We start from the raw sequence: 25,810 nt of genomic DNA on the forward strand, positions 1-25,810 counted from the left end.
CCAAGATTATTGTTGACACGCAAATATAAAACTTAAACTCTTCACAAACCACCTGGATTGAGAAACTCCGGTGCCCTTCTCAGATTTCTATCATTTGCAAATAAGCCCTTTTTTGATGTTCTGACAAGTGCCTGATAAACATCTTGAACAGGAGAGAATCAATAGCAGAAGCTTTCTTTAAGATGGCTTTGACCTATTAAGCACCAAATTTATTTCAAGGGGCAAAGATAGTCTAATGATGTTTTCATTGATTCCCAGAACATTCTGGAAGCTGTGGACTATTTTCAGGTTGTACCCACACTGTTAAGTATGCATGCACAGGGAGGCATTGAACATAGCAAATAAAAGTCCTGGAAAACAGGAATCAAATCGAGCAGCAAAGCTGACATTTTTCTTGGAGTAGTCATAGTTGCATGTTTCTTCAGTTTACAAAGTTAACTATGGCTTGTTTGCCTAAAGAGGAGAACATAAACCTGGAGACAGAGTCAACAAGTTAATAAACCAGACATCTGAATGTGTCTTATTACCATTTTTTTCTTCCTCGGTTCATTCTTGTTGATTGCTGTTAGGATGAAATAGGATTATTTACAACTTTACAGGAGACTGAGGGGCTTGCTGGCATTCATTTTATGTCTTTTCGGGGAAAGTGATTAAAATGTTAACTGTCTTGGCATCATTCAGTAGTGATCATCTGTTTGGGGTATCAATATGGTCTCAGATGGTGAATCGCTTGGGAGTTGAATTTCCTAATATTATAGGTTACCAACTTCCATTACTTATATTTTGCCACTACACACAAAATACCCAAATATAAAATATTCTTTATTTTTACTTAAGGGGAAGAGAATACACTTATTCAGCGTTTAAACTTTATAAAGAACTGAGGATTAGAATAACCCTTAAAATTTTATTGTTAGAAATTATGCTATTTATTTTTATTTTTATTTTTTGGCCGCGCCGTGCGGCATGCGGGATCTTAGTTCTCTGACCAGGGATCGAACCTGGGCCCTTGGCAGTGAGAGCAAGAAGTCCTAACCACTGGACCACTAGGGAATTCCCCAGAAATTATTCTATTTAAAAGGGCTGAGATTTCTAAAATTTACTACAAATGAAGAAAGTAAAAAATTATTTAATAAGGGTATATTTTAATGCAATGAAACTTACATGATATATATTAGTCCCATCTTTTTGACTAATATTTTTACAAGAGTACAAAGACAGGAAGGACGCAAATATGGAATTTTGATGAATAGGAATGATTTTTAATTTTTCTAATTTTAATTTTATATTGGAGTATAGTTGATTTACAATGTTGTGTTAGTTTCAGGTGTACAGCTAAGTGATTCAGTTATACATATACATATATCCATTCTTTTTCAGATTCTTTTCCCCTATAGGTTATTACAGAATATTGAGTAGAGTTCCCTGCACTGTACAGTAAGTCCTTCTTGATCATCTATTTTATATACAGTATATGTGTGTATATGTTAGTCCCAAACTCCTAATTTATCCCTCCCCCACCTCATTGCCTCTGTGATAACCATACATTTGTTTCTATGTGCATGAGTCTATTTCTGTTTTGTAAATAAGTTCATTTGTATCATTTTTTTAAGATTCCATATATAAGTGATATCATATGATATTTGTCTTCTCTGTCTGACTTCACTTAGTATGATAATCTCTAGGTCCATCCATGTTGCTGCAAATGGCATTATTTCTTCTTTTTTATGGCTGAGTAATATTCCATTGTATATCTATATACCACATCTTCTTTATCCTTTCCTCTGTCGATGGACATTTAGGTTGCTTCCCTGTCTTGGCTATTGTAAACAGTGCAGTGAACATTGGGGTGCATGTATCCTTTCAGATTATGGTTTTCTCTGGATATATGCTCAGGAGTGGGACTGCTGGATCACATGGTAGTTCTATTTTTAGTTTTTTAAGGAACCTCCATACTGTTCTCCATAGTGGTTGTACACTCCCACCAACACTTTAGGAGGGTTCCCTTTTCTCCACACCCTCTCCAGCATTTATTGTTTGTAGACTTTTTGATGATGGCTGTTCTGACCAGTGTGAGGTGATACCTCACTGTAATTTTGACTTGCATACAAATCATTTTATTTTCCATTAAGATTATGTTTTGATTTTTTGAAGGCATTGAATCTGTTCCATATCTTAACAAAAAAGGTAGAGAAGAGCTCTGGATCTTGTGGGGAACGGTTTTTTTAATGATGTACTAGCAGGGGGAAGTACATCATATGTACTTCCTCTCATATGTACATGTTTTCGTATATTTTGTGGTGCATTTGTACTTATTGGCATTTTAAAATTTCGCTTTGCATCTGTGCTCTGCATGTACGCAGACCCCTGAAATGATGTGTACAAACGTGGAATGAAGGAAGCATCTGGAAGCTTTGCTGAGCTGTTAACTTGACACTATTCTTAGAACCTAGAAACTCTCAAATGAATTTTTATTTCAAAAGAGTAAGCTTGTTGCTTTTGAATTATGCATTCATCCCTGTATTTCCCTTATCTATGGTCCCTGGTAACGCCCTGGCTAAAGACTTTGTGTCCTCATTTCAAGGACTTAATATGCAATTCAGGTGCCTGACATTATCCTGAGCATGGAATAAGTCTCAACTAGCTACTGCGAGTGTTGTTAACATTTTACTAAAGCAACTGACTATGAGAAACAGTCAACTTAAAGGGCTGAAGAATATGGAGGTATTTTTAAATACCACATGCTTTAACGAAGGGTAGTCTGAGATTGTCGACAGGGCTGCATGCCTGTTAGATCGGCCGCATCTGTAGGGTTTGGTCAAGCCTCAGTGTTCTCCCAGTCCTCGTGTTGGAGGGCAACGTTCTGATGGGATCACTTGATAGATTCTCCATCATCTCTTCCTGGGGTCGTGTTGATGAGGTTGACAATACACCCTGACATCTTGTTGATGAGGCTCTAATACAACCGGCAAATGCTGCCCTTGCCTTGGCTGTCAGGCCGCAGTTATCATTTTTTTTTCTTTTGCTTTTTCTTTTTTGGCCATGCCATGCGGCTTGCGGCATCTTAGTTCCCCAACGAGGGATCAAACCGGTGCCCCCTGCAGTGGAAACCTGGAGTCCTAATCATTGGACCACTAGTGAATTCCCTGGAGTTATCGTTGCTCATCAGGTAGCAGGGTACCAGTGAGTACCAAGGAGTCGGTATGCTGTGGATGCTTGTGGTTGGATGGAGGTTCGTGGGGAATCCTGTCTCTACAGCTTGGGATGAAGTTACACACTTATCTTACCTAAAGTTAGCTGTGTTCCTTTTCTCTGGATGGCTTGTTGGCCTTCAGTGATGTATCTTCCCTACAGTAGAGCAATTTCAGGAAGCCTATTGTAGGGTAAGCCTTAGTTATGGTGGTAGAGACCAGAACGGGCATCCTGAGACCTGGGCTTGGAGTCATGGAATCGTTCCCCACATTTCATGGCGTATTTCGGTACTTCCTGTGTGAACACAGAAAATTTGGAATCTGACTGAGTTCTCAGGCCAAATCTGCACTCACTCTGGGACTGTCTGAAAGGCATTCCTTTGACCCAAGAACTACTTTTCTGTAACCCACTGAAACAGCACCATGAGGGGCCTCACACTGACAAGAATAAAAAGTTCTCTGGGGGTACAGTGGCTTTATTTTTGATAGTGAGAGGGATGCAGGGTGATGTTGGTCTTTTATGAAACAAAGCAAATCCAACTATAATGGTATCATCACCTTGTCTTCTCCTTTATTTTGTTACTTTCCTTCTCTTTTCCATGTGGAAGAGCTCGTTATTTTATTTCCTGACGAGCGTTAAAGTGTAGGTTTTTCCTTATTGCTTTTACTCAGCAGGTATTAATATGTGTTCATGTCTTTTTATTTTATGGAACCCTAGTATTTTTGAAACATAAGGAATTTTGGAAATAGTCCTTTATTTTATATGTGAGGAAACGGAACCTTCAAAGTCAAGTGACAACTTAGTGCATTATTCAACGTCCATTCATTCATTTAGCAAAAGTGTTCAATGCTTGCTTGCAATGTACCCAGTGAGGCACTGTGGGGGGACAGATGACTAGCAGGGGCTTTGGCATGATATTCACAAGGTAGAAGGAAGAGAGTTTATTACAGAGATGCAAGCAAGATACTGACAGCTAGCTTTTTGTGCTGCTCATGAATTTTCGTTTGGCATTTCTTTTTCTCCATATGTGTGCTAGGAAAAACAAAAAAAAAAAGAATAGCGGAGAGCCTTGGTCAAACCCAAAGGGTTTCATAGTAACTGCTTCCCACATTTACTGTTAAACTGTGAAGCAGTATGGTGTTTACTCCAAATTTTGAATTTATGCAGTATTAGGATAAATAGCTAGGTACTTCTAACTTTCAAAAAATAATATTTAGTATTTGAACATTTCCTCCCAAGAAAATAGACATTCATACACTATTGCTGATTTTTTTCCATCACTAGAAAGATTAAGATTCATGAGTCAGGGAGAAAACAGTTTGCTTTCAATTTTTAAAAAATAGCAAAAACACAGCAATAAAATGAATGAGAATATGAAACCATCTCTGTCTCAAATGATAATGCCAATGTGGTATATATTGTAAACAATACAATTTGTTCAAGTCCACTTTTAAAGGAAAGTGCTTTACTGGGAGATCAGCTCGGTGCTTTGTGACCACCTAGAAGGGTGGGATAGGGAGGGTGGGAGGGAGATGCAAGAGGGAGGAGATATGGGGATATATGTATACATGTAGCTGATTCACTTTGTTATGCAGCAGAAACGAACACAACATTGTAAAGCAATTATATTCCAATAAAGATGTTTAAAAAAATGAAAAAAAGAGATAAATGTAAAACATAAGAGAAACATATTGCTTCATGTAAAACAGAATTATAAATTGATATGAAAACAATTTTGAGAATTACTTTGGATTTATGTGTTATGATTTATGTGATATCAGGTTTAGCTTGGTATTACAGGTTTACTTCTGCCCCTAATCCTAGTACTCCTTGCATTTTCTTCCTAACATTATGCAGTTAATAAAAACAATGGATCCTTTATAATAAACAACCTACATAAATAAAAAAAAAGGAAAGTGCTTTAGTGTGCATATCAAAAAAGGAAAATAAATCCTTTCTTTATTCACAGATCTTATATGTAACACACACCAGCATATATGTACAGATGTGATATGTGTATATATATATATGTCTAACACTTGTGGCCCCCGATAGGAAATTAACACAGGTCATCATCCACAAATGCATCCAGTATTTGAACTGACCCTTTATCTGTCACTTGAAAGACAGTTTAGGTCTTTGTTATCTCTGGTACTCGGAACAATGCCATAGTCACCTCCTGTCAGCTTCTGGTATTTGCCCATCCTTTCTAGTCTTTGCAGTGTTATCAGAATAGTTTTCCTATAACATGACTTAAGTCACATTTTCTTCCTCCAAAATTTTTCAAAGCTGCATATCTACAGAATACAGATCCATAAACTCCACAGAAACACAGGAACCACAATTTTCCAAACTTCTCTCTTATACAACCTGAAAAATGTGAACAATGCCCCCTCCCCTTTCTTTTTTTTCATTTCCATTTTCTGGTTTATTAAAGGATACTGAATATAGAGTTCCTTGTGCTATATGGCACCCCCCCCCCCATTGCCATCTTCCCTGTCCTGGAAACACAGGCCAAGTCTTCCCACCTCCTGGGGCCTCACCGACAGAGCAGGTCCAGAAGCTCTGCCACAGCCATTTAACTCTGCAGCACATCTTTGGCACTGGATAGTAAATGCAATACTTCTGTAAATCCATTTTTTCCCCTCCCTAAATGAGTCGGGGAGCTCCTGGAAGGGTGACTAGGAGTAGATGGAGAGGCCCTTAACATTTTAATAAATGTGCCTTGGTTACTTGGTTAGAGCTTAGATTCTGTGAGAGATCAGGAATAATTTCTTTTGCCTGCAAGTCGCTGTGCACCACCCCGCCCTCCATTTCAGTGGGAAGCGTTATCAATAATGACTTCTCTTTAGGCTGGGAAGTCCAGGAGACCACCTGTAACTGCAGGTTTATGGTGGGGAAGGGGGAGACAGTGGGGAGGCGGGGGCTGTCCAAAGACAGGAAACCTCCTCCCTCAACCTTTAATTCAGATCTTCTCCATTAATTTAGTATTTCTGGGGCACCCACCCTGTGCAAAACGCCGCCAATTTGATTTCTTTTTTTTTTTCAAAAAGGGAAAAGAAAAAAAAAAAACCCCTGCAGTCCCTAAGCCAATAAATAACTCACCTGAAGGTCAGGAACACCCTCCCCCCACTCTCCCGGGGGTGTCTGGGAGGGATAGAGAGCCGGGCAGAAATCGCAGTGGAAATCCAAAGGCTAACGCGATTGGCAACGGTCTGGAGGCGTCGTCCCCGAGCGCGACCCTGCGCCACGATGGAGAAGGCAGCCGCGGCGCGACGGTCCTGAAGTCCCGCGGCGCCCCCTCCCCCGCGGCCGAGCCTGGCCGGGCGCCGTCCCTGGGCGTGTGCCCCGCCGCAGCCCGCGGAGCCTCCGTGGCTCCTGAAAAAGGGGGCGGGGAGCGCGGCGAGCGGCCCGAGTCTGCGGCTTCCTCCCCACGCCCGATCCTCCGCGCAGCGCCCAGAGGACGCGCGCCCGAGCCCGGTCCCTACGCCGCAGCGCGCCCGGGCCCCCGGCCCAAGCCAGGTAACTTTTCTGCCTGCGGAGTTGGGGGGGATCCGAGGGGGGCTTGGGGTCGCGAGGTGCGCAGGGCGGGCCGTGAGCGGGCGCGGGGCGGCCCGGCGGACGCGTGGCTCCGGCGCCGCTCGTCCGCCTGAACCGCGGGAGCCCGGCGCCCGCCCCGCCCGGACCCCCGCGGGGACCCCCGCCGGGCCGAGCCCGGGTGCCGCGTGTCGCGCCCGGGGACGTGCCCGCTCCGCCGGCCGCGCTCCAGCATCGCGGGGCCGGCGCTCAGCCTGAGCCCTGGCCTCCGGCCTGGGGGCCTCACTCCGAGCCATGGCCGAGAGGGGCGGCTGGCTCCCCATGCCCCCGCTCTGTCAGTTTCCTCGCCCCCCCCACCCCCGTCCCGGGCGCCATGTTTTGAGTTACCCCTCGGGGTAGGGTGGGGGCGGGGCGCGGGGGCGACATTGCGGCGCCGCCCGGGGCGGGGGCCGGCCGGCGGAGGGGCCTGGGCGCGGCGGCTGCAGGCCCGGCGCGGGCGGGAACGGCGCGGTGCCGGTAAGGTGTGCTCGCACAAAGCATCCCCGCTCGGGAGCGGCTGGCCGCTTTTATGTAACTTGTCCGCTTCCCCGAAGTGGGGCGGCGGCCTCCGGACGGCGGCGGGGGCTGCAGCCGGGCGGCCAGGGAGGAGGGGGCAGCGTCCCAAAGGGTTGGTTCGGGGCCGAGGGGCCGGGGGCGGCGCTGCTCACCTGGCGCCCCCGAAGCTCCGCTGCCTTGGGAGGCGTGTGCGCGGGCGGCTCTGCGGCGGCTGGGGGCGGGGAGCCCGGGGGGTGGGGGCCGCGGCTCGGAATCGCGGGAGTCGGGGGGTCTCAGCCAGTTCCTGGCGGGTGCTTCCCGGCTCCTTGCCGCGGGGGCCGGCTTTCTGGGATCTCCCCTCGTCTCTCGCCCTCCTTTCCCTCCCCCTTTCCCGTCTCCTCTCCAACTCTCCCCGCCATCTCACCCCCCCCACCCCCCGCCCCGCCAAGTTCACGGCTTCTGCAATGCGGTGGGTGTGGTTACCTAGTAAATTGACACTGTGGTCCTTTGCCGCCGGAGCGTTCTCTCCTTTTCGGTTTTCAGATTTCCGGATACAAAGTTGTCTAGGGGTTTCTCCTCCAGTTCCAGCCTAGGGTTAAAGTTGGGGAGAGATTGTTGCCGAACAAATAGAAAGATAAAGAGAACATGTGGTATTAATTACGCGTGGAGGCCGGCCTGAGAAATCCTGAGAGGGTCAGGCAGTCCTGCTGATGCGGCGCTTGCATTACGTGTTTAAGTTGGGGTTTCAGCTTTTTTACATTAGGCTTGCGGAATTGCTTTTGCAGATATCCTGCCCATCCCTTTTTTTGGCCCAGTTTAGGCTCTCTGGGGCGGCCAGGTGTGCGTTGGAGTTTCTCCTGGTAACATTAACTTTCCTAGCAGTAGAGTCATCAAATCCAGTGCTGGAAACGTTCTTTTTGAGTTTTACACTGATTTTTAATGTCTCAAGGAAACAAAAATGATAATTTATGGTCATCCATTTATGATCCGGGAGCCCTGAACGCAGCACCAATTACAGAAAATTAAGCAGAAAAGTCTTATTAAGAAAAAAGCACATCAAAGCTTGAGTGAACTCTGGGGAATGGGAGGTGATTTGTATCTTGGCTCAGTGTTTTTAAAAAATGCATGTTAATTTTGGTAGCAGACTTATAAAATTTCAATTGGAGCAACAAAGCCCTTGTGAGAGGAAATAAATTCTACATTGAGAAGGCTGACTTTAATTTATTAACTTCAGAAGGCATTGATGAAAATAAAATAGCTGAATACTAAATAGTCTCATTTGCATTATGATTTTCTGGTGGTTTAGAAAAGCAAAATACCAGATGCACCAGTTACTGCATACAGTTTATGGAACTAATACACTTTAGGCAAATAATTTTGGCAACACAGGACATGTTTTGTGAATGATTTATCAAGAAGGAGAAGAGAAGCCACTTAATTTGTAAACCCCTTTGAGGTGAAGGATTGAGAAGATAGAGGTCAAAGGTCTGTCTCAGGGAACTGTTTCCATTTAATTTTTAAGTCATTTCCTGTGCACGAATGCAACTTAGGTTAAAAGCAGTTTGTGTCGATTCTTGCGCAGTTCTTGGACTTGGGCCAACTTTGAATTGTGTTCAAATAGATCTGGGATTTTTTTTACTTGATCAGATGCTGTTTTATCTAGACATTGGTCTTGAAACATCGGTTGGTCAGATGCATCCAGGGGCCACTCAAGTAGAAGAGGGGCAGCCCTTCATGTCCCAGGAGATGTGATATCGTCAGTGCTTTGTGAATCCTTTCTGGATTTACTGTTTGTTGGATTATGGCAGGCATATGCTGTCCAGTGTATTCTCTTCCATGTTGTAAAACATATTTATCTTTTAAGTTAGTGATTTTTTTAAAAAGCCCTAAAATTCACGAATTAGAATTCAAGTCCTCTCCAGTAAAATAGAACTCCAAGAGTAGGCTGAAAAATAAATACATGTTTCTTTTCCATGAGAATTTGACTATAATGGAGAGAGATTTCTTAAGTCCTCAAGTACCCTGGTCATCTTTCCTCCCCCGCCTCTTCCAGGTATCCAACCACAGTCTTCCTCTGAATGTCAGCTTTATTATGGAATATAGACTTACTCGAAAACCATGACTCAGATTTCTCTTTGGCACGACTTCATTTGGAGAGATCTTTGATGGTGCCACTGCAGCATCTCTTTCTTTCGAAAGGCTCTGTAGCTGCTAGTTTCTTGGGAATTCATCAGGCACTCCTGGAGGGCTCTGCTGTCATTTGATTTGTCTGGGCTTCAGAGAATTGTGTGCTCAGAAGCAGGGGCTGGAGCAGTGAAGTCACTACCCTGCCTGGTGTTGTGACATCACGATGGCTCAAAGGAAACAAGGGTGGGGCAGGCAAAACCAGACCATCTGAAGCATCTTGCTGGCTTTAAGTTTGCCTGGTAAATGAATGAGACTCTCCTTTCTCAAGTTGGACTGCGCCGTAAGGTATTGTTTGGAGAATTAGACATGCATGCAAGCCTGCATGGGAAAGTGTATTTCATAGATCAGGGAAGAGGAGGTATTTTTGTGTGTGCAGTAGTAGAAATCATTGAATATTCCTCTTACTGAGGAAAATACTGTAATTTTTTTAAAGGGCCACTTAAAAATTATATTTAAGTAACGAGTCTATGTTAATGCAAAGAGTCAGTATATTTCTTACTCTCCTTTGCACCCAAATATCTTGCTAAATTCTCGGTTTAGGTTATTGGTGTTGTCTTTGAAAAGTATGTGTTGTCTGTCAAGATACAGTCTCTTCTGGGTAAGCAGTATTCTTTCCGATTTATTTTTAAGTGATGTGCTTGCAGTTGGCAATTAGAAAAAATGGGGGGGGGGCGGGAAAAGTGAGAGGTTTCACAAGTGTAGAAGATACCTGCAGTGATTTGGGGTAATTGATTTCTGTTTAAGTTTTTGCTTTATTTGCAAATTATTTTATAATTTAGCATTTTAGAATTCTCCGAAGTGAGAATTCTAGGGCAGAGATGATCACAGACACGTTGCACCCCAGTTAGTGATGAATCAGTTACAAAAGGAAGTCTGAAATTCTGAAGCTGTAAAGCAAATTTCGTGTTTTGAGTCCTGCATTGAATGTGACGTGAGCATAAAGAAGACCCGAGAATGGCCGCAGCCCGAGGTCTTCTCTCCCCCTCCTTGGTTGGATGACTATCCTTTTTTCACATGAGTGTATTATGTATGTGGGACCTCTGGGCACTTCTCACTTAACCATGTCGCTGTTCCAAAACACATTTCCAAAGCAAAGGGAAGGAAAAAAGAAAAAGGGAAGAGTGGCACAGATAGAGAAGTTGAAATTAGGTACCAGAACTGCAGCTTGCTTGGTTGAAATGTCTTCGGTACTGCATTTTTAGACTTTACAATGATTGGTTAAATTGCACACTTTAGAGTTGTAAGCTTCTATTAGCACCAAACCCCTAATTCTTTGGTAATTTGCAGTACAGAGAAAAAGCTGACAACTTAATTTTTAGGTGGTTGACATTTTGATACACTGTTCTTTTAACCCTTCCTTATAAACTTAAAACAAAAAAAAGAAAGAAAAAGAAAGCAGAAAGGTTTAAATTAAATCTAGAAAAGGTTAAATTAAATCTAGAAAACAGATGTGATGTTTACTCTGCCTTGTGTGCTTATTTTTCTCTCCATTGATATTGAGCGAGTGCTTGTTGTTTGGAGGAAATTATTTCCCTTGGAGTTTGATCCCCAGACCAGTATGGGTCTCAACACTTAGGATATTGAGTAAATATTTATGGAATTGAATTAAAAAATGAGGCCATGTGTGACTTACGCTTCACTACAAAAAATATTTGAAAAGGCTTAAAAAACATGGCCACTTATTTAAAAATGAGAATTATCGGACTCATGTATGCGGTTGTTATTTTTAATGGCACCATCCTCTTCATAACAAGTTTGCTGCTCTGTCCATAGCTCAAATTAGACAGATTCTAGAGGTTTTGTCTGATCCGAGAAGAGAATACTGCAGGTTCCCGGAGAAGGAAGAATGGGATCTTTGAGAGAAGATGTGCAGGCGGGCTGCTTCCCTTCCTGCCAGCTCTAATTGGTGTCACGGAGGACATCAGTAGAGGGGAAATACTCAGAAGAGGAGGAAAGGGATCAGATTGGGAAGAGACAAAAGCTGAATTAGGGCTGGGCCATGATATTGATCTTGACGTTGAACTAAAAAGAGAAAAACTATTTTCTCTTGTAGATCTCTCTTCTTTGGTCATTTTATATGTAGTGTTTACATTCTCCAACAGTGACTTTCTGTGTGTTTTAGTCAAGCCCCACATTTCATCCTTTCTAAAACAAACCTATTTTTTTTCACATTTGTACGTCTCTGAAATTGGGAAATGTCTTACAGTTGCTCTCAGCCATATGGCAGAGAGAAAGCTGGCAACAGAATTCGTTGATGGGGCACACGCATCAAAAATTGGAGATTGGGTGTCGGTTGGAAGAAAATCTTGGAGACAGTAATGGAGCACTCGTAAGAAATAGTGCATCACCCATGAAGAAACATAGATGGTATTGTGTAAAAACATAGACCACAGTAACTGAGTCGTCATGCAATTCAAAAGAGTTGGATTCTGACCTTGTAAAGAATTATTTTGAATATCTTGGCCAGTATGTTTCGTTTCTCTTTTCTTTATGCATGCACAGAATATCTAAATAAATCTAAAAGAGTTCTCTAAATAGAAAATTAAAATTCCAACCTATGAGTTACCTCTTAATTCGCAGAGTGCTACATATCATGTTATTTCTTACAATTAACGGTGTCATGAATTTTATGAAATATGGTTTGTCACTTGGCTATGCAAATTTAAAAAATGTTTTATAATGTTCGGTGCTTATTCACATGCCCCCTTCTATGTATTGGTAATTATGTTTCTTACGCGCATCCCTCTGTAGGAAAAATCGATTGAGCGGTCTTCATTTTCTGCTTTGGCTTTTCCAATTTGGTCCCTGGAAGATGGTTGGACTTTGATTAGTCATTGAGCAGACATTCTAGATAGAACACTCCAGAAGTCAAGACGCCTGCATTTTACTGGAATGTAGCCTTTATCCTGGGGAGTACTAGGAGATGAGTCTAAGGAGTGTGGGGCTTGATTGTGGATATGAAACTAAGGGATATTTTGGACTTTGCTAGGTATTGGGGAGCCATTGAAAGTAGTGGAGTCGGAAAGCAGATGCTTGGTGATAAATGTAGGGTGTATTGGAAGAACAGGAGTCTGGAGACAGATGGTCTTTTGTTAATGGAGTAATCCAAAAAGTTTCAGAAATTGACTGTAATGCTAATTCCTCTCAATGATTGATATTTTGGCAGTTTGCTACATATATTTTTTGTGGTCATATTTAGTTGAAGATTAAATATTACTTTTGGACCGTTTAGGGTGGAAAATGAGATGTTCAGAAGATAGAATGATTTTCATTCCTATTTATCCTTCCAATTAAAACATCTTTGTTATTTCAGGTAATAAGAATAATGCATACTCGCTGTAAAATATTTTCTAATAATATCGAAAAACAAGAAGAAGAAATCTTGTTGTCTAGAGATAGCTACTGAAGATATGTTGGCAAAAATCCTCCCAAAGCTGCCTCTTTGAGTGTGTAATAGACTATAGTGGGTCTTGGAATCAGACAGACCTCGGTTGGGCTCCCAGTCTTCCTATGTGATTGCTTTGTGACATGGGTCAAGTCTCTTGACTTCTTGAGTCTAATCACTTACAAAATGGCTGCAGTGCCTAAACCTCAAGGACATGAGGATTACATATATAATACATGCACAGCACTGGACGTAGTACCTGGTACATCACAAGTACCTAGTTAATAGCAATAGCTTTGTTCGACACAAGTACGGATTTGTAGACAGTTACATATTTGGCATGAGTAGACTTCTGACTTAAATACTAATATGTAACCTTTTTCTTTTTTATGCAACAGTATGTTCTGGGGAGCTTTTTCATCTATACCAATCTTTATGTGCATCATTATTTTTAATGGGAGATAAATATTTTCTTTGGGTCCTGTGCAGTACTGGTAAAGCATCACTACCTTGACGATGACGATGGGAAGCCTTGTCATCCAGTCCCTCCTCCTCCCGCTGTACACTGCCTACACTTTTCATCCTTGTCCTGCAGCACAGCCATCAGAGAGCTGTGGCGAAACAGGGCATTAAAGCAAAATTAAAGTCACTAACGATGATTGTGTACATCTCAATGTTGTGTGTAAATATTTAGTTTTTAACTGAAACAACCAGCCTTCAGCCATCTATTCCCCAATTTCTTAATTCTAACTGTTGTGTAGAGGCTCTTCATGGGGGGCTGGTGCCCACCGTTTCCCACCTGCCTCCTGCACGTCCCAGGGGGCAGCAGACACCGCAGCCTGAACCCGAACCAGCCTGAACTCAGAGTCAAGACGCTTCAGAGGCTGGGATATACTAGGAGTTATGGGGGCGCTGGCCCAGAGATAGAAAATACTAAGCTTCCTTTGGCCTTGTTCTGAGTTCCAAAGCCTCCCCTTCTCCTCTGCAGCAGGGGGTTAGCAAAGGTCCCGTTCACCTCACAGATTCCATGCAGATTCTCCAGGCACCTGAGCTGCTGTGTTATGTTCTTAAAAAGCACATGGTTTGGATGGACCTTAGTTACCTGAAATCCAGTCTTGTGTTCCCCATGTTCATGCAGTTGAGGAAGACAGCTTTATGCACCGAAGGTCATGCTATGGGGCCTGGTACCTGGAATTCTCCTAGCCCCCACCGTCGTGGACTCGGAGCTTCAGGATGGGCTTGAGAGTGGCCGGCTTTTTTGCAGTTTTCATATGCAGAATTACTCACATCACAGAGATATAGAGAGGTTTTGATAATATCCTTACAGAGAATTCCTGGGTTTTTCCCCCCCACTTGATACCATTCTCTTGTGCTATTAGATTTTGACTTTTATTGACTTGAGTTTAAGAGGAATACTCTTAGTGGAATGCGTATAAAGTTGGAAAAATAGAGGTTGACTGATTTGTCTGCTCAGGACATTTGGAAAGTTTCTCCCCTTCATTCTTAAACCCTAGGTAGCAGTCATTCATGGGGAGGAGCTGTGTTGTAGAACAAAGGAAATACAGCGAGTTAGAAGAGATACATTGAAACGTCTGTCAACCTTCAGGTGTGTAACTTTGGACAGGTTACTCCATTTCTCTGGGCAATGAAATGGTGATGGTGGTGCAACCTCAAGGTTGAAAGGAAACTTCTGTGTTGGGAGACATCTAGAGCAGTGCGGAGTCCAAGTAGGCGTGTCATAAATGTTCTACCATTTCAGCTCATAATGTTTACCTGCTTTGCAGGTTCCTAGGGACCTAGGTTAGGAATTGCGAGGCTCCAAAGATAAATCCTCAAGGGGAATATGGAATTTTGTAACATTTCACCACAAGCTCCATCATCCAAAAGATGACCCTCAATGAGAATACAAAATTTTGTCAAATTTGAAACTGCAAATAACAATAGTTGAAGTTTTCAGAGAATTAGCCACAGCGGTTTTCAAATTTTCATGTGAAACAGAGTCACCTGGGGAATTTGTTAAAAAGCAGTGTCCAAGGACCCATCCACAGTTCTCACTCAGTAGATCTGGAATTGGGTCCAGGCACCTGTATGTCCAACAAGTTCAGTGGGTTTTGATGCAGTGGTCCCTGGACCGCATTCTGAGATCGCTGTCTTAAGGAATCATCTCAGTGACTTTCCAGCTTACTGGCTAGTGTCTGGTAAACATCTGGAAAGATAATACACTGTAAATAAATGGTACCAATGGTCGAGAGAACACTTAGCATAGAGGAAAGAGCCTTGCCTGGGTTTCGCTATGGCTGGTCCATCACTTACTACCACTTTTTTTTTTTATTTATTTTTGTTTTTATTTATTTACTTATTTATTTTTGGCTGCATTGGGTCTTCATTGCTGGGTGCAGGCTCTGTCTAGTTGTGGTGAGCGGGGGCTACTCCTCGTTGTGGTGCGTGGGCTTCTCACGGCGGTGGCTTCTCTTGTTGTGGAGCATGGGCTCTAGGCGCGCATGCTTCAGTAGTTGCAGCTTGCAGGCTCAGTAGTTGTGGCTCGCGGGCTCTAGAGCACAGGCTCAGTAGTTGCGGCGCACAGGCTTAGTTGCTCCGTGGCATGTGGGATCTTCCTGGACCAGGGATCGAACCCGTGTCCCCTGCACTGGCAGGCGGATTCTTAACCACGCCGCCACCAGGGAAGTCCCCACTTACCACTTTTGTGGCCCCAGGAAATTATGTAAAATTTAAAAGGTTAAGGAAGTAGGATTCAAGGTTAGTTTTCTTATCTGTTAAATAGGGATGATAGTAATTATTTAGCATAAAGGTTGGGAGTATGAAATGAGCATCTTAAGTGAAAATATGTGGCTCTCTAATACGTCTTCAGTTGGGGTTAGTTTTCTTTCCTTATGATTGATAATAGAAAAATGGAGTGAAATCAGTGAAGAAGAGATGCATCTATGAGTAAATGTGATTCTGCTGATCAAAATCATACCGAGTACTTTGGATCTTACAGATATTTTCAAGATATTATGAAATTCTTAACTTTCATATAGGGGCTACAAAACAAAACACTTAAATTGCATCGATTTCTTAGGATCCAAAGACGAATTCAAGAGGGAGCTTCCAGTCTTTGGAGCTCCAGTTGCATTGCAGCCTAAGAGTCTTCAGAAGCTTTCCTGAGAGCATGGCCCTGTCTCGGTAGAGAGCCAGTAAGTCAGATGAATTATCAAAACCCCATCAGACATTGCCTTTCTCCCTCTCACTGCACCTTCTCCAGTCACCTTCAGACACACATCTTGGAGTCACCTCTCAGGGTGTTTTAACATTAGGACAATGTATGTAAAAGGTAAAGGATGTAATATACAAATATTAGGAAGCTAAATTTCGTAATCTCTTTTTCTACTCAGTTTCCGGCAGAATGTTCCTCTGAAACAGTTATCAGCTTTATCGGTTTACCGTCATACCAGTTATTTCTAAATGCTCCTATTTAAGGGTTGGATGTCAAGTTGGTGATCTCTCCCTGCCTTCGCCCTTCTCCTGGCTAGAATTGTAAACGACCTTGACCTTGCCATCTTAGTCCTGAAGAGCTTGTATTGCTGGTCAGGTGAAGGACGTCCCCACACCCTCCCTACCTCAGTGACTGTTTTACTGGCCCCCAGGATGGATCCACATCTTCTCCACTCAGACCAGCTTCTGTCCGAATTCTCTTTTCCAAGTGAATCCAGTTCCAGTGTCTCCCAGCCTAACAAAATAAGCAAAACAAAACAAACCAACCCATCTTTTAACTCAGCTTCCCCCCAAAGCTTACAGCTGGTGCTTCTTATCTGCTGCTTGGCCATGAGCGAGACTTCGTTGAAATTAACGATTTTTTTCCAGGCAGGATATTCATTTGGCAATAGCAATAATTAATTTGAAAAGATTCACTAACATATACCAAAATCCAGCTCTAAACTGGAAAGACTGATGATGTGACACCTTGAACCTTTGTAAAGTTTTCTTCCTTTTTTCATTAGCCATCTATCTGTTTATTCCACAAATACTTACAGAATGCTTCTTAGGTACCTGGTACCTTGCTCAGTGCTAGGGTTATAGCAAAGAACAGGACTTAACCAAGCTTCGGCTCTCCTGGACCCTGTATTTTAAGCTGGGGGACCAGCAATCAACAAATAAACAAATATGATTTCAGATCGGGATGAATGCTCTGAAGCAGGACTAGGTCAGGGGGTCGATGGGTGTAGCGGGCTACTTCAGATACTGCCATTTGGGGATGTTTAACATTTTATTAAGTCCTTCCTTCTCGTTTGTACCCCTCCTCGCAAGTGTGACATCAACCCTAGATTGCGATCTGTACCAGGCGGTCCACATCTTCAATCATCTGCATGTCTTTGGGCCTCGTATAGCACCTCGCCGCAGTCCCATGTTAACTGCGGAACAGATAGCTTCTATGCTCACCAGCCCTCTTTCTTGTACCTTACCTTTCTTGTGATATGATTTTTACTTAGAATATACATTCTCTTGCTTCTCCTTTAAGTTTGATTTCTTGGACCATCCCACTCAGATGTGGACTTAACTATGGAAATAATGAAATGTGCACTCAAGTTTAAGATGTTATCATCTTTTTCTTAAAGAAGGTTTCCCAAATTGTGAAAGCTACACTTGCCTCTGATCTCAACCCACATTAAATGCCCCCTTTTGTGAATTCTGACTGCAACTCTAGTTAGTCAGAACCCAGAAGTTGACTGTGTCCCAACTCATCTTCTCATGGGCTCACATGAGAGATATGTCGAAAGGCTTGGATTTATTTGTGATTGGACTGAAAAGTCACTGGACCTCTCAGAGACACAAATTCTCATATAAAAGTGTAGAACAACCCTTTCTTCCTGTGGAATTACCATGATGATCCAATGGTAATTTTCCATTGATCCAATCCAATTTTCAAGCCATAAGATGCGGGCAATAATAATCAGCAGTATTTTTAGGGAGTTCAGGTGGCAGACATTTAGTTGAAGGAACATCTTTGATTTCTTTCATGCTCTGCTTCCACTGTTCTGCACCTTCATTACTTCTCCTGACGATGAAGTCCGTTCTGAGGACTTAGTGCCTGCACCGTGCGGGTATTGGTGACAGAGCAGGAAGCAAAATGAACAGCAGCCACTTGCTGGCCCCCAGGCCACAGAGCTAAGTCACTGCCCGCTTGGCAGTCATTTGGCTCTGGCAAGTGCTGTGATAGGGGAATCGGGGCTCCAGATAGCCCAGGGGAAGCCCGCCTCCCCGTACTCGGGTGTGGTCCTGGGAGGAGAGGGAGTGAGATCTAACCTGAGACCTGAACGTGACCAAAGAAAGGTTGGCACCTGGTGGAGAAGAAGGGGAGGGCCTTGTAGGGTCCAGAGTGGGCTAGAGAGGGGTGTTTGTTGTAACTGACCAGCAGGTACAAAGGCCCAGGGGAAAAGGGTGCTTAGTCAGAAATCGCACATGGCTACGGAGTGAGATTGGATCTGGGGAGAGCGCTGGGGAGGTGACAGTGGTGCAGAGGTCCACAGGGTCTGTGGGACATCCCGGGAGAGATGTCCGGGAGCCTTCACATGGGAGTCTGAGGTTCCGGAGGGGTCCAGCTTCAAGATCAAGACGCGGACTCATTACAGTAGGATGCTATTAAAGCCTTGGAAGATGAGGCACGGGAGAGGGCGAGAAGGGCGTGTGCAGAGGAAGAGAGTGGAAAGAGGGAAGGGGGACACACCTGGAAACGTGTTTTGGAAGGAGCAGTGCCCAGGGCTCCCGGGCACCCAGGCCCTCTCTGTGCCTGAAACAACTTTGGTTCAGCTGCCATGATGTTGGTGGTCTCACGGCGAGGGGCTTAGAGAGCGGGACCCATTTCCCCAGGGAGCACCTGCTTCTTCTGCTTCCTCGCTTTCCTTTGGTCCTGAGGATGGAGCAGACTGCAGGGAGCGGAGGAGAGTCAGGAAGTGGGGGAGCCAGTGCCCCCAGGGATCCCTCAGGGAAAAGCCCTGGATACACAGCTGCTTTTCCACATGCCGGTGAGGTGTGAAATGCACATGTATATATAATATATGACGTCCTTTTATCCATGGCATTTTATTTTTTCAAAGAAGTATATTGAGAAGCAAAGGTGACATTGCTAAAAATACCTCCCTCCTATGTAGATAAGGGGCTGTGTCTAAAATGGTGACAGGCAGCTCAGTATAAAGCACTAAACATAGATTTGCCATTTTTTCTTTTATGCAGCCTTTTCTGTAGACCCTAAACGGTTCTAATGTGTAGTTTCAGAGTGTTAGAAAAGTGATGACAGCTTTTTCATTCCCTTAATTTGTTCCCTTTTTCCTCGTACCAGAAATGATTCCACCGGTGGTACAGTATTCTTAATCACAGCGGAACAGAAATACTGGTGCTGCCTTGTCCATTATGCAGAGGTCCATGTCAGGATGACCCACGGCTGGTTAACTAAGAGACCAGAGGATGCTGAGACAGGGTTGAAGATTCCTCTTAAAAAATAGCACGAAGTATTTCTGATACACGAAAGGTTGAAAGGTAATATAATGACCACCTATGTATCCAACGTCCAGTTTAAGAAATAAAATGTTACCCCAAATGGCTTATCTCCCCAAGTTCTCCTCCACAGTTGTACCTCCCTCCCTCCTAGAATCGGCCACTCCTCTGATTTGGTGTTTATCGTAACCATAAAATTTCTTTATTCCTTTCCCCCTCACTCTTTATGGCATCACTAAATTATTTGTGGTGGTGTTTTTCACGTTTACGCAACTTTAAACGGTGTCCTGTACCTGTCCTTCGGCAGCTTGCTTTGTTTATGCAGCACCTGCTGGAGTCTCCTGTCTGCTGACACCTCCAGGAGCCCACGGTGTAGTTCTTATGTGTGAAAACCGATGCTTTAACCACGGTTCGTGGCTTCCTCCCCAGGCCTTGAACAGGGTTGTGCTTCCCACCTCAGAACGTGGTGCAACCGGCTGCCCTGTGTCCTCCCATTCTGCATCCCTGGATTCAGCCAACCATGGATTGAAAAATATTTTTTTAGAATGTTCCAGAAAGTTCCAAAAAAGCAAAACTTGAATTTGCCCCCATCAATTTTTTACACAGCATTTGCATTGTATTTACAACTATTTACATAGCATTTGCATTGTATTAGGTATTGTGAGTAATCTAGAGATGATTTAAAGCAGGGGTCCCCAACACCCCAGGCCACGGTAGCAGGCCAGTTAGGAACTAGGCAGCACAGCAGGAGGTCAGTGGCGGGCGAGTGAGCGAGCAAAGCTGCATCTGTATTTACAGCCGCTCCCCATCAATCGCATTACTGCCTGAGCTCCGCCTCCTGTCAGCATTATGGTGAGTTGTACCATTATTTCATTATATATTATAATGTAATAATAATAGAAATAAAGGCACAATAAATGTAATGCTCTGAATCATCCCGAAACCACCCCCCCACCCCAGTCCATGGAAAAATTGTCTCCCACAAAACCAGTCCCTGGTGTGAAAAAGGTTGGGGACCGCTGATTTATTAGAGTATACGGGAGGGTGTGCAGGGGGTTAAAGCAAATACTACGCCATTTTACCTATGGGACTTGAGCATCGTGGACTTGATACCGTGGATTTTGGTATCCGAAGGGGTCCTGGAACCAACCCCCCGGAGACACCAAGGGACGACTGTCCTTGCTGCCCCTCAGCCTGGGACATCCTCCCCAGCAGGTTTACAAAGCTTGCTCTGCACACACACACCCACCACCTCTCACCCCGCCCAGCACTGTTCCCCTTCCCCGCTGCTGTTTCTTCATGGCGCTATGTATTTTACTTATTTATGTTTATTGTGTGCCTCCCCCAACCAGAATATCAGCTCCATGAGGACAGGACTTAATCTGTTTTGTTCACCGTGGACCCCAGCTCTGAGAACAGTGCTGGACACGTAGTAGGTGCTCAGTAAATAGTAAATGAAGGAGTCATTTAAAATGTGATGTGACCTTATGAAGGAGAATTCTCAATCCACTTTTAACATTTCATTTAGTGGATATGATTTTGCGAAAAATGATTTAATGTCGAGTTGTAAATATAACCTTAACAAGTGAGACTCCCTGATGAGAAGAGGTCACTTGTGTGGGCTGAAGGATCTTTCTGGGATGTGAGAGAATTGGTGTGTGCACCAGATCAAGACCTTCCTGCTCTGATGAGTGAGTTCAGCCATGCCTCCCAGAGTGACAGTTGGGTTCCAGTCATTTTCAATTAGTTTGGACTTGCAATTCTTTACGCTCATTAGAGTATAGTAATTTTTCCCCTCCCCAAGAATTAACACTTCCACATCGTCAGTATCTTCCCAGACATGCCATCTGGCCTGCCCCCTTCTTTCCCTTCCATTTTTAGCACAGTCGAAGGTAAATAGGTTTTTTTTTCCTTCCTTACCAATGAATATTCCATTTTCTTGTAATTTGGAAGATAATTTGCACACCTCTCATTTTCAGTCTTTGTATTCAGTGCTGGGAAAAATCAAAGCATGGTTGGTTTTCTGAGCTCTTTAGTTAAACATCAAGTAGATAAGAGAGGTTTTGATTAGGTGTGCATCCTAATTAAAGAAAAATGAATGATAAATTTCCACTTGGACCGCCGTAGATAATGACTCTGACATATAAGGATAGATAGTCGTGTTGTCCTATTGGCAAAATCATTTATAACTTGATTTTGAAGAATTTCTTATCTAAAAGAAAGTTTTCATGACTGCCTTTTTTCTACTTCTTTATAAAAAATGAAAATTTTCTCTAAATCTGAGTATTCTGTCTAGACTTCATGAGGGTAGAGATCTGCAATTTCTCTTTATCTACCTCCAGGTACCCAGGAAGCGTTTATCTACGTCCAGGTGAAATGGAATGGTTTCTCGTCATTGTTAAATTTGTTTTCACTTATGTTCCTTTCTTCTCAATGTCAGCAGTGACTTGTTCTTGGATGAGCCTTTGCGATCTGCGTGATGAGTTGAACGTGTCGGTTGATAAAGGGGAGTTGATTGAGTGGTAAAGATGATAGCAACTTAGATATTCTCTAATAACTGAGGATGTTGGACGCCTGTACCCCCCCCCACCCCCATCATCCTTCCTCGTGACCTGCTTCAGTGCGTGACCCACATGCTAGTTCGGAGCAAGATGTACAGGTGCCCCACCTCTTGGGATCCGTCTGTCTTTGGCTTCTCTGACTTTAGGAGGTCTGATGACAACCAGGACTCAATTTGAAGCCATTATTCCTCAGCGTGGGCAGTCAGGTTTCTGTCTCAGGCCCGGATCAGCAACTTTGATGTTCTGAAACTCCTTTTAAAGAGTCTGTAATGACGGAGATAATTGTTTTTATGGCTTTCTAGTGAAATGGATTACCTGACAGAGCAGTCTTGTTTCTTGGCGTTCTTTTATCTGATACTGGAAAGAGGATGAGGTGGAAAACTGTTTCAGTAGAAATACCAACATCATTACAGTCCTCATAAGCATTAAATGTGCATTGACTCTTTCTCCTATACAAGGTGTCTTCTTGGAAGATGTGCCGAGGACAGTGCAATGATTTTAATCCAGCCATCTGAAAAAGGGAGGATTGCATGGTAAAGTAAATATCAATTTGGGTGTTCTCTAATAGCAGAAGAGTTAGGAGGCCTATATGCCTTCTAAAATCATTCTCCTCACGTCTTTAAGTTCTGAGAAGATATTTGTCAATCTTTATTTCATATTTTTTCTTATCTCTTACATATGTAAGAATATATAATAATCATTTGTATTTTGCATATAGGTGTTACGATTATAATTGGGTGTTATAATCAGCGTGGAAGTTTTAGCTCAGAATTGTGATATGCAGTAAATTACCTTTATATGTTGTATGATAATCCCAGCTCAGTCACTTTTTACTCACAGTGCAGTCATAGGCGAGTTCCTTCATGTCTGTTCGTCTCAGTTTCCTCGCCTATGAAGTGTGGCTAGTAATACTAGCCTCGCTGGGTGCATGTGAAGTTTATGTGCTGCAAAGTGCACATCCAGCGTGGGAATCGTGGTGAAGCTGGCCTCACTGTGTTACTGTGAGGATGATTATTAATATTCCTAATACTTCACAGAGTTGGCGTCAGAATGCCAGTCCCCAGGACAGTGCTGGCCCCTGTGAAAGCTTTCCTAGGCCATGGTGTCCCTCCCGGATAAACTCCCTGTGGCTGTGGTTGACTGGACCTTCCGCTGACCGCTCAGAGCCGGCGGCCCCAGGGCTGTCAGGCCTTCTTGGGCCCAGCAAGGAGCAAATGTAGGAAAGGGCACAGAATGGGGGGGGGACTTCTGTTGCTTGGCTGCCCTCATGTTTGTGTATCACTGTACATGGAATGAAATGAAATACGGCATATCTGGGTTAAAACTGGGTTTCCTACAATGAATGATTTAAAGGTCAAGAAGTGAAAAAAGCTGGACAGTTGATCTCACACCGTCGACATTCATGGTGGGCATCTCTCTTTCTGACCGACGCCTCCTCCCCGTGGCTTTGGAGAACTGCTCCTTACTCCTTTCTTGGGATAATTTGGGGCTGTCGGTACTGGCCTCCTGCTCCCTGGCTAAATGAGAGGCGGGTGACCCAGGCCTTGGCATTGTGCTCTTTCTTTCCTGGGTATGTGATCCTCCCCTGGGATCTTCCATTTGGCTACAGGAAGGTGGCTTTAACTTTCTGAGTGGTTGAGATCGAAGAAAGTGACATTATTGCTTGTCCAAGAGAGTGTGATGTCAGCAAGAGAGGTGAGATAATGTGTTATTAGCAAAGTAGAATCCCTGAGGTGTTTGGGGAGCGGCTTTGTTTCCTGCAAATGACCAATGGAAGTGGCCAAAACTTTTTTTGTTAATATCTGCTAAGGATAGTAGGAAAACAGCTGCTAACAGTATAATATAGTATACTATATATAATCATAATATACAATATTAACTATATAGTATAGTTTTATATATATATACTATATATAGTATACATATATACTATATATATGTAGAGTATATATACTCTATATATATATATATATATATATATATATATATATATATAGAGTATATATACACACATATATATATAATATAGAGCCCAGCCAGTTACTATCTGCATGACCAGAGGAAAGTTAACCTCTCTGTGCTTCACGTTCCTTAATTGGAAATAATGGTGCCCACATCATAGGTTTGTTGTGAGAATTAAGTCAGTTAACATTTTTAGGGCAATATGTGTGTGTGTTGCGTGTGTGTACACACACATACATATGTATATACATATTTCATATAAAGCACATTTAAAATATGTATTTAAATATTTGGGGGGCATTCTAAAGATGCGTGCATACTTTAAAAAAAATTTTTTTTTAACAAAAGGTTTTAAAATTTAAAAAGTAGTAAGGACATGATCTTGGACAATCTTTCTTCCAGATGTTAGGTTATCAAGCTTATACCAACAGGTATTAAAATTTTTTAAAGCTGGATATATTTTAAAAATTCAAACAGAGAAAAATTACATTTTATTTTGCAGCAAGATTATACATAATTTATTTATATTAGTTTTATAGTATTAATCCTTTTCCGATTTGGAGTGCTGGTTTATTGTTTCAGTTGACAAAAGCCCAATTTATATAGTTTGAGGAATAAAAAAGGAGAATTCACAAGGAGGAGGCGTGGTAGCCCAGAATCAGAGGAGGATGAGGAGGGAATGGGAGAACTTGAAGGGACCCACTTCTGAGCAGCTTGTATTCGGAAACCATTACAGATGACTTTTGGTTCCGCAGCTACGTCTGACACCGTTTCATGTTCAATAATGTCAGTTTGCGGTTTGTGAAATCAAAGTACGGAAACCACTGCTTTCATGACATTTGTGGCCCTTGTGTGTTGCATATGGTATCTATGTCTGTCCTTATCAAAGATTTTAATGGGAATTACTCATTTTGTATGTCCCTGTTTGCTAAACCTATGATGTTTTTGATACTAGGTCCTTACTATTACTTCTCTTTCAATATTGAAATATAACGTGATTTATGATGCATGTAGTCAAATAGAAAACTTGCCTGTTATTTTGTATCTGTCGCTTTGCTTTGTTATGTTGCATTGTTTAAGATTTGGCCCCAGTTGGGATGAGTTTTAAGAGCAATTTTAGTTATTCATGTTTTCAGATCACTGAAATTAGGCCCAGGTCAAAAACTAAAGGAATAGGTGTGTGCTCGGAAGGCTTTGAACTCTAGGGAAACTGTGTGATGAGAGGGTTGATGACTTTTGAAGCTAAGTAGAGTGCAAAACGACAAAATGTATACAGTCTCTGAAAGGTAGTCTGTTGAGTATACTTTGCATGACCGATACCTTCTTTCATCTCGATCACCATTTATATCTAGAGATATACATTGATTATTTTATTATACTGTAACTGTAAACATCTGTTTGGCATTGAAAGGAGTATCTGTTTCTGGTCTACGAAGATAACTCTTTTACTTGTAAACAACCTCCTGAGGTCCCCTGTTTGATTGTTTAACTGCATTCTTGCTACAAGTTAATTTTTTAACTGTTAATATTGTATATTATGATTAAGGGGTTTTTATGGCTAATGTGAGAATAGTTGCCAGTATTTCAATATTTTATGACTAAGTTAATCCCAGTAATATTTTGAGTGCCACCTGTGTTAGTCATCTACATTCATTCACCCATTCATGGAACATTTCTTGAGTACCTATTATTTGCCAGACACTTTTCAACTTAGCAGTGAACAACACAAACAAAAACCATAGCAAACAAACAAAAAAACAAAACCAGAAAATCTCTGCCTACATGGAGCTTATAGTCTAGTCCAATCTGTTATCTCTAAGCCTGCAATACCTTTCTTGGGCAGGTATTACCCCCTGTCTGTAAGTCCTGAGTGGAAGTTTCAGCTTTATACTTTTTTACCCTGGGGTGGGGGAGGGGTGCATGGGTGACGTTACGTGGAAGAGAAATAAAATCAAAGTTATTC

The 25,810-nt window shown here is 42.8% G+C and overlaps 1 protein-coding gene across 4 annotated transcripts in view; it reads left to right on the plus strand.

The window, feature by feature from the left end:
- The first annotated feature begins 6,459 nt into the window (after positions 1 to 6,459).
- EPB41L3 (erythrocyte membrane protein band 4.1 like 3) overlaps positions 6,460 to 25,810 on the plus strand; it is a 140,470-nt gene continuing 121,119 nt past the window's right edge. For 2 of the 4 annotated variants that reach the window (XM_068563487.1, XM_068563488.1), the window contains exon 1: positions 6,460 to 6,714. The gene's annotated coding sequence lies outside the window, so the exon portion shown is untranslated. The remainder of the gene's footprint in view (positions 6,715 to 25,810) is intronic. The other 2 variants (XM_068563490.1, XM_068563489.1) reach the window with 2 other exon arrangements.

This window comes from Eschrichtius robustus, chromosome 14 (genome assembly GCF_028021215.1).
Source record: "Eschrichtius robustus isolate mEscRob2 chromosome 14, mEscRob2.pri, whole genome shotgun sequence".
NCBI lineage: Eukaryota > Metazoa > Chordata > Mammalia > Artiodactyla > Eschrichtiidae > Eschrichtius > Eschrichtius robustus.